This window comes from Apteryx mantelli, unplaced genomic scaffold, assembly GCF_036417845.1.
Source record: "Apteryx mantelli isolate bAptMan1 unplaced genomic scaffold, bAptMan1.hap1 HAP1_SCAFFOLD_33, whole genome shotgun sequence".
Lineage (NCBI taxonomy): Eukaryota > Metazoa > Chordata > Aves > Apterygiformes > Apterygidae > Apteryx > Apteryx mantelli.
This window is the reverse complement of record NW_027118682.1, coordinates 912,202-925,465: the sequence shown is the minus strand read 5'-3', so window position 1 is coordinate 925,465 and position 13,264 is coordinate 912,202.

Genomic DNA, 13,264 nt, shown 5'->3' with positions numbered 1-13,264 from the left:
ATGACTTTTTTCTGGACTTTAGCAAGGTATTTGACACTGTCTTCAACAATATTCTTGTATGCAAGTTAGAACATTACTGCCTAGACAGATAGACAACCGGATAGGTAAAAAGCCGCTTGGATAGTTTGGCTCAGAGGGCACTGGTGAATGGGTAGCACTCTCCCTGGTAGCCAGAGATAAGTGGAGTACCACTGATCTCTCCAGGAACCTGTCCTGTTTATCATCTTTATTAGTGACACGGAGGAAGCAACACTCCTCATGCTTGTAGATTGCCCCAAAATGGAAGGGGGAGACCAGTCATATGCTTGAGGGCTGCCATTCAGAGGGAAATAGGCAGGCAGGAGGAATGAGCTTCAGACACCTCACTAAATTCAGCAAGGACAAATGCCAGGTCTTGCACCTGGCATAGACCAATACCCCACAGTGTTACAGGCTGGGGCCTGAGGAGTGGCTCTGCGGAAAGGCCTTGAGGGTCCTGGTGGACAGGAGCCAAAATACGAGCCAGCAGCGTTCCCTGGCAGCAAAGAAGGTGAAAAAGCACTGTGGGCTGTAGGACCAGGAGCACAGCCAGGAGGTGGAGGGAAAGGATGATCCCCCTCTAGTCAGTATTCATTCAAACACGTATAGAGTACTGCATCCAGTTTGGGTCCCCAGAAAAAGAAAGAGGTTGGTAACTGGGAATGTGTTTGGCAGAGGGCCCTCGCGATACTTGGGGAGCTGGAGCACTTTGTCTGTGAAGATACGGGGCTTGTTCAACCTTCAGAACAGATGGCTTTGGAGGGACCTCATAACAGCCTTCCAAAGGCTACAAGGAGGTCACCAGGAAGATGGAGCCAGGATCTTCACCATGGTGCGTGGTGGATGGACAAGTGACAATGGGCATAAGTTGAAAGAAGAGAGGTTCATGCAGGGGATAAGAAGCTTTTCCACTAAGAGGGTGATCAGGCATTGGAACTGGTTGCCCAGAGAGGCTGTGCCGTCTCCTCCCTCGGAGGTTTCCAAGACCAGACTGGATCAAGCCCTGAGCACCATGGCTGAGCCCAGAGCTGACCCTGCTGCAAGCAAGGAGATTGGGCTAGAGAGCTCCTGAGGTCCCTTCCACCCTGATGGAGTCTGTGATTCTTCCCCCTCTGGGTCTTAGCTTGTCGATGTCAGGGAAAGCACACGGGTTCCCCTTAACAGTGGAAGTAGGTCAGCTTTCTTCTCCTCCTCCATTCAGAATTGTTCAGGTGCAGGGCTTCTTGGCAGGACTCCCCCAAACGGTCTTGATCAATCCTTTGCTTCACTTTTAATTTCCCCCTTTTTTTTCCCCCCTTTCCCCCTTCTAAGTTTGTGCCTTTTAACATCCTTATCCCCTCCCATATAGTCAGCCCACACCTGCTTACCCTTTGCCGTTTTGTGGGTTTGGGGTTTTGGGTTTCTTTTTTGACACAGAGGAACTTCAGTCTAGAAGGACCTTGAGAAACTTGGGTGATTCGGCCAACAGACACCTCATGGAGATTTACAAGAGAAGTGTCAAGTCCTGTGAGTAGGGAGGAATAACCGCATCCATGAGGAGAGGTTGGGGGACCTGGGCTTCTTCAGCCTGATGAAGTGGAGGTGAAGGGCTGGAGAGTAGTAGCTTGTGACTGCTTGAAGGGTGATTTCAGAGATGATGGTGCTTTTCTTGGTAGTGGGAAAAAGCATGAGAAGGGAAAAAAGCCACAAACAGCAGCTTGTGGGGTTCAGATGTAACATCAGGAAAAGGGAATGTCACTTGAAGGGCAGTGCTGTGGTGCTACAGGTCACCTAGAGGGAGTCTGTGATCAGCCCCAGCTTTGTGTTTCAAGGAAAACCAAGTGAGGACAGAGAGACATGAGTAGAGGTAGGGACATCCATGGGTGAGAACAAGGTGGCAAAGCAGGTTGGGTGTGTACAGTCTGCAGGGAAACAGACACAGGCGTGGGACAGCGTAAGACAGCCTGTGGTGGAGACAGCCATGGGCACTGCCAAGGCTGAAAGCTGCCTACAAAACTGAGCTCTTTGTCCTCTTGGCTATGGCATGGTCCCTGCCACTGAGGCCCTCAAGAAGATGTTTCCTTAAAGCACTGTGGCCTGGCTGCCTTCTCGTCCCTAGGGACTCAGGAGGTGCTGTATCGCTGTCCTGCACTCAGCGTTGCACACCCCCACCCTCACACTGCCCCCAGGAAGAGCCCTGAGCAAAGCACGAGGGAAAAGATCACCCTGCCCAGGGGCTGGGTGTCAGTGCCTGGCCATTCTGCTTGATAAAACACATCAAGGCTTACTTGGCATCAGAGCCACCTGCACGTTCCCTTTGCCTACCTGCAATCAGGGCCTCCAGCTTTCTGCTCTCATCAGCCCCTGGGGAGCCTTCCTTGGTAACAACCCTCAGTGGGACCCATTAACGCTCCAAGAAACTTTGGAATTTACTTCTGATTTTAATTTCTTGAGAGGCTTGTTCAGTCTCTTCTCAGTATCTGAGGTTCATGGACTCAGCACCAAAGACACTTGAGAGGCCATTAAAATGCCAAAAGCCCTAACAAGGTATGTCACTCCCCCTAATTTTCTTCAGTTCTTCAATTCTTGTGTGCCTAATTGGAGAGGATTCAGGAGTGTATTTACAAGAGCAAGATTTCCATGAGCACCTGAAAAACAAAGGATTTCTCCTTTTTAAGCTTCCTTCATTTTTCAGCTTACAGAATAAGTGAGAGCCACATTCTCCAATTTGTACTGACCCAGAGGGTCTCCTAATGAAGTCCAGACGTGTAGGAAAAGCAGTATTTTCCATATGAGACCTTTATGGACAACTTTCCTCCTCACCTCCCCAACCCTGCCATCAGCCACTGGGGGACTTATATGACTCTTGTTAAAATCTACCTTTTTTCCACTTGAGTCTGTAGCTGAATGTTACAACTCCTACGCACAATTTACCACCTGCTTTCCTTAGACAACTAGCTGCAGACACAGGAGGATTTTTCTCAACTGCCAACAAGCAAAAATAAAATAGGATACAGTTTAATGAAAGGTAAAAGACACTCCTCAACTGTATGTTAAGTGCAAGCTGCCTCCAGTGTGGTCCACTTTCCACAAGGAATAACCCTCCTTGAAATGATTTTGACAGACAGATAGGAAAGGATAGATAGAAACAGAACTAAGGAGTTGGCTAAAGAGATAATTAGACTCCTGAATGACGAGGCAGGCTTCAGACGCCCTGAAGCTCAGAGCAGCAGCTGGAGAGTTGAGAGGTACCTGATGGATAAAGAGTAAGATATGTCTAGTTCGTCTGATGCAAAGATGCCTTTAGAAATGATCAATTTAATCAGGACATGTGAAAATATGTGAGGAATTACTGAGATTACATCCACAGCATAATAGACAGAGCAGTGGTAACAAATTGAGGGGCAGATCAATCTTTCTTCTCCTGAGATTCATACCCTGCCTGAACATTTCCACTATTTTATCATGGGAAAAGTGGACATTAAAATTAGTCATTCATTTTAGCTGATGAAAGTGTGCTCATATTTTTTAAATGTTGAAAACTCTTCTCCACCTTTTCAGGCAGAGCCCTGTTCTAACCACAAGCACCCAGTGGCACGTGGAGAGGTCCTGGTATGTCTGAGGTACCTCCCTGGGCCTGGCAGCTCTCACAGGGGACCTGCGGCAGACCGGAGCCCCTTGAAGCTGCAGATAGAGGGTGGGTAGAGTGGACCAGGACACCTACAATGGCACCAACCGTCAGTGACCCTGTGACTGCATCCCACCCCAATTCTGGAAATCACTTTCCTTTTCAAAAAAAAAAAAAAAAAAAAAAGAAGACCAGTCTATTAAAAAAAAAAAGACAACAAAGCAAAGACAGACAATAAGAACACAAAAAAAATTTAAAAGCTGGGAAGTGTAACAAAACATTTCTTCATTTTAGATCATTTTCTTACTTTCTTTCTTGTTTCATTTTTTATTGACATTTTCTAAATATCTCTGGTATTATCAGGCCTGCAGCATTAAAAAATATATTTCTGTGTCTCACACAGAGCCCAGTGGCCCAAAACCACTCGCAGCCCAGGGCTGTCCATGCCACTCCTCACTCTCTGCACAGACCAAGTCGCACCCACCAGAGGCAGGAGTGACCACTAAACCCACATCCTAGCCCTGTGCCTGTTGGTGGCCTAGCAGGTACTCAGGCAGGCAGGACCTCACAACCTCTTACCCCAGACAGGAGTCAAGTGATGGCCTATCAGCTTCACCCATAGAAGTCACCTCACAGCCACTTTCCCACTCACGTGTCTGCTCATCATCCATCACCTGTAGAGGCAGAAGTGACCTCACTTTCATCTTTATGATCATGAGCCTCCTACTCTCCTATGAGCTTCTGAGAAACAACTAATCTCATAAAAATGCCCCCAGCCATCAGCTTCCTGGTGGCCTACCAGCTGATCAGATACAACTGACCTCATATTCACCTGCCAAGCCAATGGGCCTGCTGCTGGTCTTTCATCTTCCCTTAGGGAAATGACCTCAGCATGTTTTTGGCTTCCATCCAGTCAGGTATTCATGCAGCAATGACCTCACAATCATCACCTGAGCCACGTGCCTGCTGCTGACCTATCAGAGGCTGAGACAGAGGTGATCTCACAGTCACTATCCAAGCCACATAACTGTTTCTGACCCATCAGCTACTCAGTTCTGAATGACCTCACAATCAACATCCTAGCCCTGTGCCGCCTGGCGGCCTATCAGGTCCTCAGGCAGAAGTGACCTCACAAACAATTGCCCCAAGCATTAGTCAAGTGCTGGCACATCAGCTGCTCAGATAGAGGTGACCTTACAATCATCTACCAAGCCCACGTGGCTGCTGATGGCCTTTCAGCTTCTCTGATGGACAAGGTTTGTGTTCTTGTTTGGGAGGTCACTTCTGACTCAGCCTCTGATAGGCTCCTGGCTGGGGCATGGGCATGTGAAGTCACTCCTGCCTTAGCAGCTGATAGACCAGCAGCAGGCACATGGCTTGGATGATGATGGTAAGGTTAGTTGTATGTGATCAGCTGAAAGCAGGGGTTTAATTAGCATCCTGGCAGGAGATCCTGGCAAGAACTGCAGAACCTGCAGGCCTCCAGCAACCTAGTGACACCTTGCAAAATGTGCTCAGCTGAGATAGACACCTGAACTGTCAGGTTAGAAATGACTCCCTTAGAGAAGAGAGGAGCATGTGGAAAGGTGAGGAACATAACACTTAGGGGGGGTTGCAGAGTTATTTGCATAAAGCCACCTCAACTTTGCAAGCTGATTCTCAACTATGACCTTTCAAGTATTTCCTGCCGACTTGCAGGAATGTGCTTGAGCATCAGGCAACAATTTTCAGGGTCCAAAAGCAATGCTGTGATTTTCTTAGTTTTCAGCACAAAAAATAAGCTCTGAGCCCTTGAAACATCACTCACTGTTGTATGCGCATCTGGGAGAACTTGTTGTAAGAGGCCAATTCTTTTCTGAAGAAATACTTTGGAAGTTTTTCCTTATGTGCCCATTTTGAAAGGTAACGACTGTGGCACTGCTGCTCAAAAGAGTACCTCTGAGTGCTCTGTCACGGCAAGACCATTTCCTTGTTCACTATGCCAGAGAAAAAAGTCCCACCATATCAAAAGTGCTCTCTGAGGCCTCTTCTTGGCTATCAGCCCCTGGATGTCTTGTTTCAGGGCCTGGGGCAGTGTGCAGGTTGCAGCAGAGATCTGCAAGGCAGTGAGCCCTTTGGCAGGGAGAGCTCAGGACCCCGCCCTCCCTCCTTCCCCCTTATTTCAGTGGATTGGGGGGGGGGGTTACTTGGATGGTTAATTAAGAGCAAAGTGTTTCTAGGATACTGACATATTAGAAGAAAAGAGTGTCTGCACCAATTACATTTATTGGTAGTACCCCCCCCCCATAAGACTTTATTAACAGGAGATAGAGGCAACTACTATGCCTTTACTGTAAGAAAACTTGAGATTTAAAGGTCTCAGAAGTGTTATCTTGAAGAAACTCCTCCAGTGAACCCTTTCTGAAAGATGACCTCTTATAATCCAGATATTCTAAGCTGCATATTTATATGTATTTCACAAGAGATCTGGGCTATCTTATGTCTTTGGTTAAACATGGGACAGGAAAGCCCAAATCAAATAAGGGAGGGAAATCATGGAGAATATATATATATATATATATATATATATATATATAAAAGACAAAGCATTCTGTAAACATTTAACTTTATTTCACTTTTCTTTGTATTTCCCAGCACCTGTGAATTACCTTTGATATTAGCTTCCATGGGTTTTCTTTCTCAGATAGCCTATATTTCAACTGCAGAAGATGGTGCTTCTGAGTCCTTGGTTTTATGCTTTCCAATTTTAGTTGTATAAAGAAGTTACCATCAAACAAAAATGCATGTTTTTTTGCTTCATACACTGTCATTCTAAAAGTAGTACAGACCTACATTAACTTTGGATCAGTATACCTGTTATTGAAAATTAAGCTCACCGGCCACCATAACAGAGTCCGACCCTAGGTTCCCGCAGAAGTTTGAAGTCAGACCAGAACAAAATAAATTTTAATTACACGCGTGCAATAATTACAGCTCGAGCTGGGTGCCTCCAGAGAGGGACCCTAAACAAAGAAATTCCTGGCCTATTATACCCTTACAATCTAAGTTCCCCACCCCTTATGCAGTAGTTTGGACCAATAGTAATAGTTAGATCTGGGGTCTTCCCCTTCTTCATTGCGCTCCTTCATTGTCTCTAGCAGGCTGCTTCTTATCCTATTTTCAAAGCTGCAGCTTCTGCTCTTGGTTCTAACTTCTTTATCTTTCCAGCTTGAACCAGCGCTGGGGCCCTCTTTCACATAACTAGGTAATATCCAGGAGAGAGTTCACAGCTTGCAGCCTAAGGCTTCAGCAAATTTAGCTACTAATGCTAAGCAAGTTATGCTAAGCAATCAACTCTAGACAGCTTCAGTCCAATATTCTTTAACAGTCTTCCCTTTGTTTTTATTAAGCAGCCCTGCTAATATGTTAAGCAGAGTTCTCGAGGCCTTTCGAGGCGTACTATCACTCTCCATAATCTTATGTGCAATATGATTGTAAGCAATAGGCATAGCACGGTTAAACTTAACACAACTACTACTGGGTGCAACATGTGATTATAGAACCCTGTTGTGGTTGGTGACCATCCCAGAAGAGTCTCTCACCAATGATATTCTCCATCCTTCTTCACTCTTTCCAAGATGTGGTGTATCTCTTCTGTATCATGATGAACAGTGATTAGAGTTTTTTGTCCATTGTTTTGGATGCGTTTTAACAGTTGACACAGGTCATCATGTTGTAGTAGTTTCTTCACCAATGTAAGATTCATTCCGATGCGGGTAGGCAATAAATCTTGACTTAAGGTATAATTAGATTGTAATAATTGATAAGACTGTCACACTATGAAGGTTCAATAGTAACAACTGAGACAGTAACGTAATAAAAAATTATGTTTATTTCCTCACACAAATTCTTGGATTAGTAACATCCATTAAAATAATGCGATTACTCATTTAGAAAGGATAACCCAAAACTGTTGATTACTGCGCTATTAATTGGAAGCACTGCTTATCCCTACTTGAAAGCTTTCTTGTTCACTCTCTTAGTGAGAGAACTCTCAACCTCGAGGAGTTACCTTAACCCAGTGTGCCAGGAAAAGGGGGGGAGGGGAATACTCACAGTCCAGCCAGAGAAGATGATCAGGTCACGTTCCTGTCCCTGCTCAAACTCTCTTAGCTTCCAAGTCTCTTTTTATACGGCTGGGGCTCTGGGCAGACACTGCTTTTGCTGATTTTTTGTTTGTTTGTCTGTTTGGAAGGACCCTGCTAGCAAGGTGAGACCACAATACCTCCGTATTGTTTCTTCCCTCCCTGGGGGTCCATGCAGATTCCAGGTGGCAGACTTCTTCAGTCTTGTTAATTCTTCCATCCTGCACCCTTGCGCATATCAATCCTTGCGCATATCGGCTGGTAGACTTCTTTAGTCCTGTTAACTCCTCTGTTCAACAGCTTTGCGCATATCAGTTCTTGTGCATATCAATTGCCAAACCTCAGTCCTGTTAACTCTTCACTCACCCGTCAGGCTCAGTGCCTGATAGGCCGGCGCTGGTCATGTGGCTGCAGTTTGTGGTTGTGAGGTCACTTGTGGCTCAGTGCCTGATAGGCCAGTGCTGGTCATGTGGGTGCTGTTTTTACTTGTCAGGTTACTTCCACCTCAGCACCACATACTGCCATGTTAGGCACATGGCTCCTCTTTGTCGTTGTGAGGTCATTATGCCCCTGTACCTTATAGGGCAGCAGGAAGCACATGGTTTCGATGCAGATTCTCAGTACATGGCTTGGAGCATAAGAAGGACCTTATTGCCAGCAATAATACTTAAAAACTTAGAAATACGACTCCTTTTTCTCATCACCAGTACCCGAGAGCAAACAAAACGGAACAGATTATTTTATTTGTTTGGCACCCCACATAGAAGACAGCGAGGTTCCCATCTGGTGAGCACTGGCACTGGTCTTGCATGCCTACGTTTATTGGCCGTGGGCTCCCAGAGATCTACTTCAATGGGCACAGCAAATGCCCCGGGTGTGGGAGGACCCGGAAAAGGCAGCTTGACTGTTTTGTACAAGAGTAGAGGGACATCCCATTTGTTAGGGGCATGTTCAAGTATTGTTACAACAGATATTTCAGCCAGGGGATAGAGAATGGATATTGAAAGAAGGATAGGGAATTGCCAGACTGAGATGATAACCGACAATCTTGCCCACGAGGAGATCCGAATTGGGATTATAATAATACAAATGATTGGGCAGCATGTGAAACGGCATGCCAAAATCTGGTTTTAGCTCTAAGAACTGCAGGGCAAATGGGGGTTATCTCAGAAAAGGTACTAGCGTTAGCAAAAGTCTGAGGAACGCTCGATTTTTGGAATATTTGCTTGTGGCAAAGTCTGCTCTTATGCTATGGAGGGATGTCTGTGGAAAATGTTAATGAAAGGCTGGCAGTGAGCGTATTGGTCCAGCAAGCGGCACCAGCTATCCATGAGTATTTCAGAAACCATGCTCCAGGGCGGCAGGGAAAGAATTTACAGAAGATTCACTGTATTACAGCAGCTGGACCTTTACTAGAAACATTTGAGAGCTGTGACAGTATGGGCACACATGTTACATGGTTGAGGGCTCATCTGTCGCACAAGAGGAAAATCTCCATTTGGGTTATCTGACGGTTGCCTCTCTGCTCATCTACCAATAATGTCTAGTCAGTGCCCCCATGTACCAACAGCATGTGCTAATGTGCTTGAGGCACCACGTACAGGCAATGCAATGGCTTGTGATGTTCCTGAGCAAGAAACCTGGTCTGAAGGAGCCTCTGGAAATGAGGCAGCAGGCTGTGAGCTGGGGAGCTCTTCAGACAGATTGAAGGCTGGTCACCTCTTCCAAAATGACCTTTGAGATTATGATTCATGACCAGGCGAGCAGGACAGTGCCTGCCCTCACCTTTCCTGCCTTGTGCTCCAGACTGACTTGGGCACAAGTCCATCCTGAGCTGAAAACTCAGCAGTCCCGGGGGTGCAGCAGCGCACCCAGGCTCATCCACCTTGCTGAAGGGCTCGGCTTCTTTTCTCAAGCACGCCCCACACAAACCGAGCTGCGAGGCTCCTTAGGAGTGACTTACATCTCAGTAGCTCTGAAGTCAGGCAGAGGTTAAGGTCTATTTCTGTCTGTGTAGCTAGGTCTGTAATTTAAGCAGAGCAGAAATTATACCCTATTATTAAGTCATCGGTTTGTCTTGGTAGGTGTGTTCTGACACTTTGTCTCGATGTACTATCTATCTGGTTGATACAGTTTTCATCAGTTTACATTTTACATCCTGTTTACATGTGTTAGTTTGCATAGATACATAGGTATTAGTTACATAGCAGCCTATTCTACATGGCTCAATATTCTCATACAAACTTCCTTTTCACCAGCACACAGGCAGGCCAGAGAACAACACCAACTCTCATTTATGTTCCACATGTCCACGTAAGGTGGGAGGCTTTGGGAGTCTCCTGGGAAGCTCCATTTACAACATTACTACACAACAGTCCAGCATATGCACAAGTTTTGTTGCTTGCAAATTCAGATGGATGGATAGGTATTGTTTTGAGTTTCCTTTTCCAGTTTCAAGGGCACAGTGAAGTGAAGATGAAGCACCTGAATGCTGTGCTTTCCCAAGCAACTGGATACTGTTATCACGAGGGCACCCTACCTGAATCTATTAACATTTGCTTAGCTGGAAAACAATACTGAAAACTTTTTTCTGAAGTGTTTTCTGAGTCAAGATTCACTTGGACCCAGCATTCCCCATGTTCTCACACACACAGGCTTACTCGACAGATCTGGAAGTTTGCCTAGGGGAATCATTGCGGTGACTTTGAGATGGCTGTTTATATCCTGCGCCCAGTGTATGCAATGAGTGCAATGTAAAAGGCAATCAAGATGCGTTCACTAAAAGCATGCCTTCCCACAGTCTGCCACTGCAAAGTAGAGTTGTTACATTGTTCAGCAGAGAAATCAGTTGAGCACTTCAACGCCTTAACTACAGTGTCAGCTCTTGCTTCATAAAGGCCAAAGCTTGAAAAATTACGAAGCTCAATCCCATCTTGTGTTTCAGCGACTTTAGGAAGACAACAACTACCTCAATTTCCATCAGCAGGCTTCAGGAGCAGTACAGCCTTCACTTTCCAGGCTTCTGAGAGTTGGCCTTGAAGGGAGGTGTTTGAAAGATGAAACAGGTTACTCTCCAGCTGATGATGTCTTCCTGAACATGGAAACACAAACCCTAACTGGATGTGTTTACCATCAAAGGCTTTGAAAGTGCTTAACTTGGATACTGTTGGTAAATTCCTTCTAAAATTGAATACTGAAATTCCAGCACGTCAAGAGTTTCTGGCATCAAAGCGGGCCCCTCTTCTGACAGAAGGCTCCAGTAGTTCAGGGCTAAGCCCCCAGGTCAGGGGTCAGTGCTGACCCTGGAAATAGTCCTCCATTTCCTCAGGCTGGGGGAAGCCATGTTGCTCTCTGATGTCCAGTAGCCAAGGTGCAAAGGTTCCACCTTATCTTTCCAAAGGATGAGAAGAAAATGGATTTAGGATATAACAATTAACGTAGGCCTCCTCAAAGAGTTCAAAGCCCTTCAGCCCAAGTAGCACTACCCCAGACATCACTGACATCTTTGAGGCTCTACCTGAAGCCTTTCTTGCACTTCCTTCAAATGACATCATCAAATATCACCACTCATGCTGTCCTGCTATCTAAAGCCTTGCAGCTTCTCCACAAACTTTTGCTGCTTCCCCACAGTCCATCTGCCTTCTCCCATTTCCACTTCATATCTTTACCAGTTCACTAAACTCAGTCTACTAGTCCATGGATCTGATCTATCTCCAGATAGACAAGCAGGACTTGATAGCAAAGCCTTTCATTCCTTCTTAAAAAGTTGCAACTTATTGGATTTTGTCTCCCAAAATTGGTCGGCAAGAGCTGGGGAGAAAGGGTAAACGTGGGAGGAAGAAAAAGGTATTCTGCATTTCCAGATAATACTTAAATACCAACTAGCAAAGCTAACCTACTGTTGTTTACAAGAGAATGTCAATGAAGAAAGCAGCAAAACATTTGAAGGTTTTGGTTTCCTTAATTGCAGTACTTTTAACCTTACTGAAAGAGAAGAATTTAAAGTTCTATTTCATCATGCTGTGAATTGAGTTTTGCTGATGATAGAGAATATATACAGCTAACTCTTAAATCTTCAGCTATTGTGCCCACAAAGGGAAACACCTGCTCTTTCAAGCAAAAGATTACAATTGACTTCTAACAGATAACCCTCTCCTGCTTATACACTCACTAATCAAGGTCACATGTACATGAAACACTCAAAGACGACAAAACCCCAAAGCACCTTTTTAAACCAGGACACTTTTGGAGTAGACTTTCCTTTGATCACACAAGTCACTAAGCCTTTAACTATGGCAAGGAATTCCCTCTACCTTGAATCTCCATATAGTCTGCATTTCAAAAATTCTTAAGAACTGGCTTTTTACTACTACTATAAAAGCCCAGTGTTGGCAGGAGTTTTTCAAGCACACAAATGTATTGATGCCTCAGTTTACCTAAAGACAAATTCAACAGAACCCATGTCCTAGGTTAAAGGAAGGCAAAGAAACCCCATCCTTGCCTCTATTTATACATTTTCTGTTGGGGGGGTTCTTTCTGAATAGCCTACTGTAAAGCGCAGGGGCAGCAGAATTTTACATTAAACTATTTAGAGTTTATGCCTAACCTCTCCAAAGAAATCCAATTGCTCTTAAAGAATCAATTCTAAAAGTCCAATGGTAGAGAGCCCAGTTAAGAGCCACCAGTGCCAACAACTTACATATTATGCCAGCGCATTAAGTATTGCCACCATTTAGACTCTCTACAAGAGCAGGGAGGAGAATGCTTCACAGTCAGGCACTTGCTCCTCCTCTGCAGTAGATTCCTGGGCAGAATGTTGCTCATCATCATCAGCGGAGGATGGGGAATTGCTGCTGTAGACTGCATGTTTCCATCTGCAAGCATTTCAAAGGCAATAACAAAAACAAGATTAGGTCACACTAAGTCAAAAATCAAGTGCAGTCTACCCCAGAAGGTACTGTGAGATCTATGACATTTCCAGCCCGTTATATGTATTTGTCGTGCATCTGATTTCAAACTGCATTACATGTTCTTCCTTGGGAGAGCAAAATTCCATCTTTGTTGGGAAGTTTTTTTTGTTTTTTTTTTTTAAAAGGCACATGGTACTTATATGCACCTTGACTTTGGCATATGATAGGCCAGAGCCTTGCAAAGTAACTGTAAAGCCTTGCAAAGTAGCTGTATTTGTGAATCTATTGCCCCGATTTCCCCTGAACTTCGTATTCACAGCTGTTACCAAAAACAGCAGGACAAGTCAAGAAGGGAGCTCCTGAGAGAGCTTCAGTTAATTACGATGCATACAGGATGATAATTATGATGCATACAAATTTTGGCTTGAACCTTTTTACAGGTTTTTATTCCCCTTGTTCAAGTCTTGCACAGGCTGCGGAACATGGCCGAGGTACTGCCTTCACGAGGTATTGCATAATTACCCCTCTTCCTCAAGGCATGATCAGCTCAACTACTGCAACATCCTCTTCTGTCCTGAAATACAGCCTTGCCCCACTCACATCCA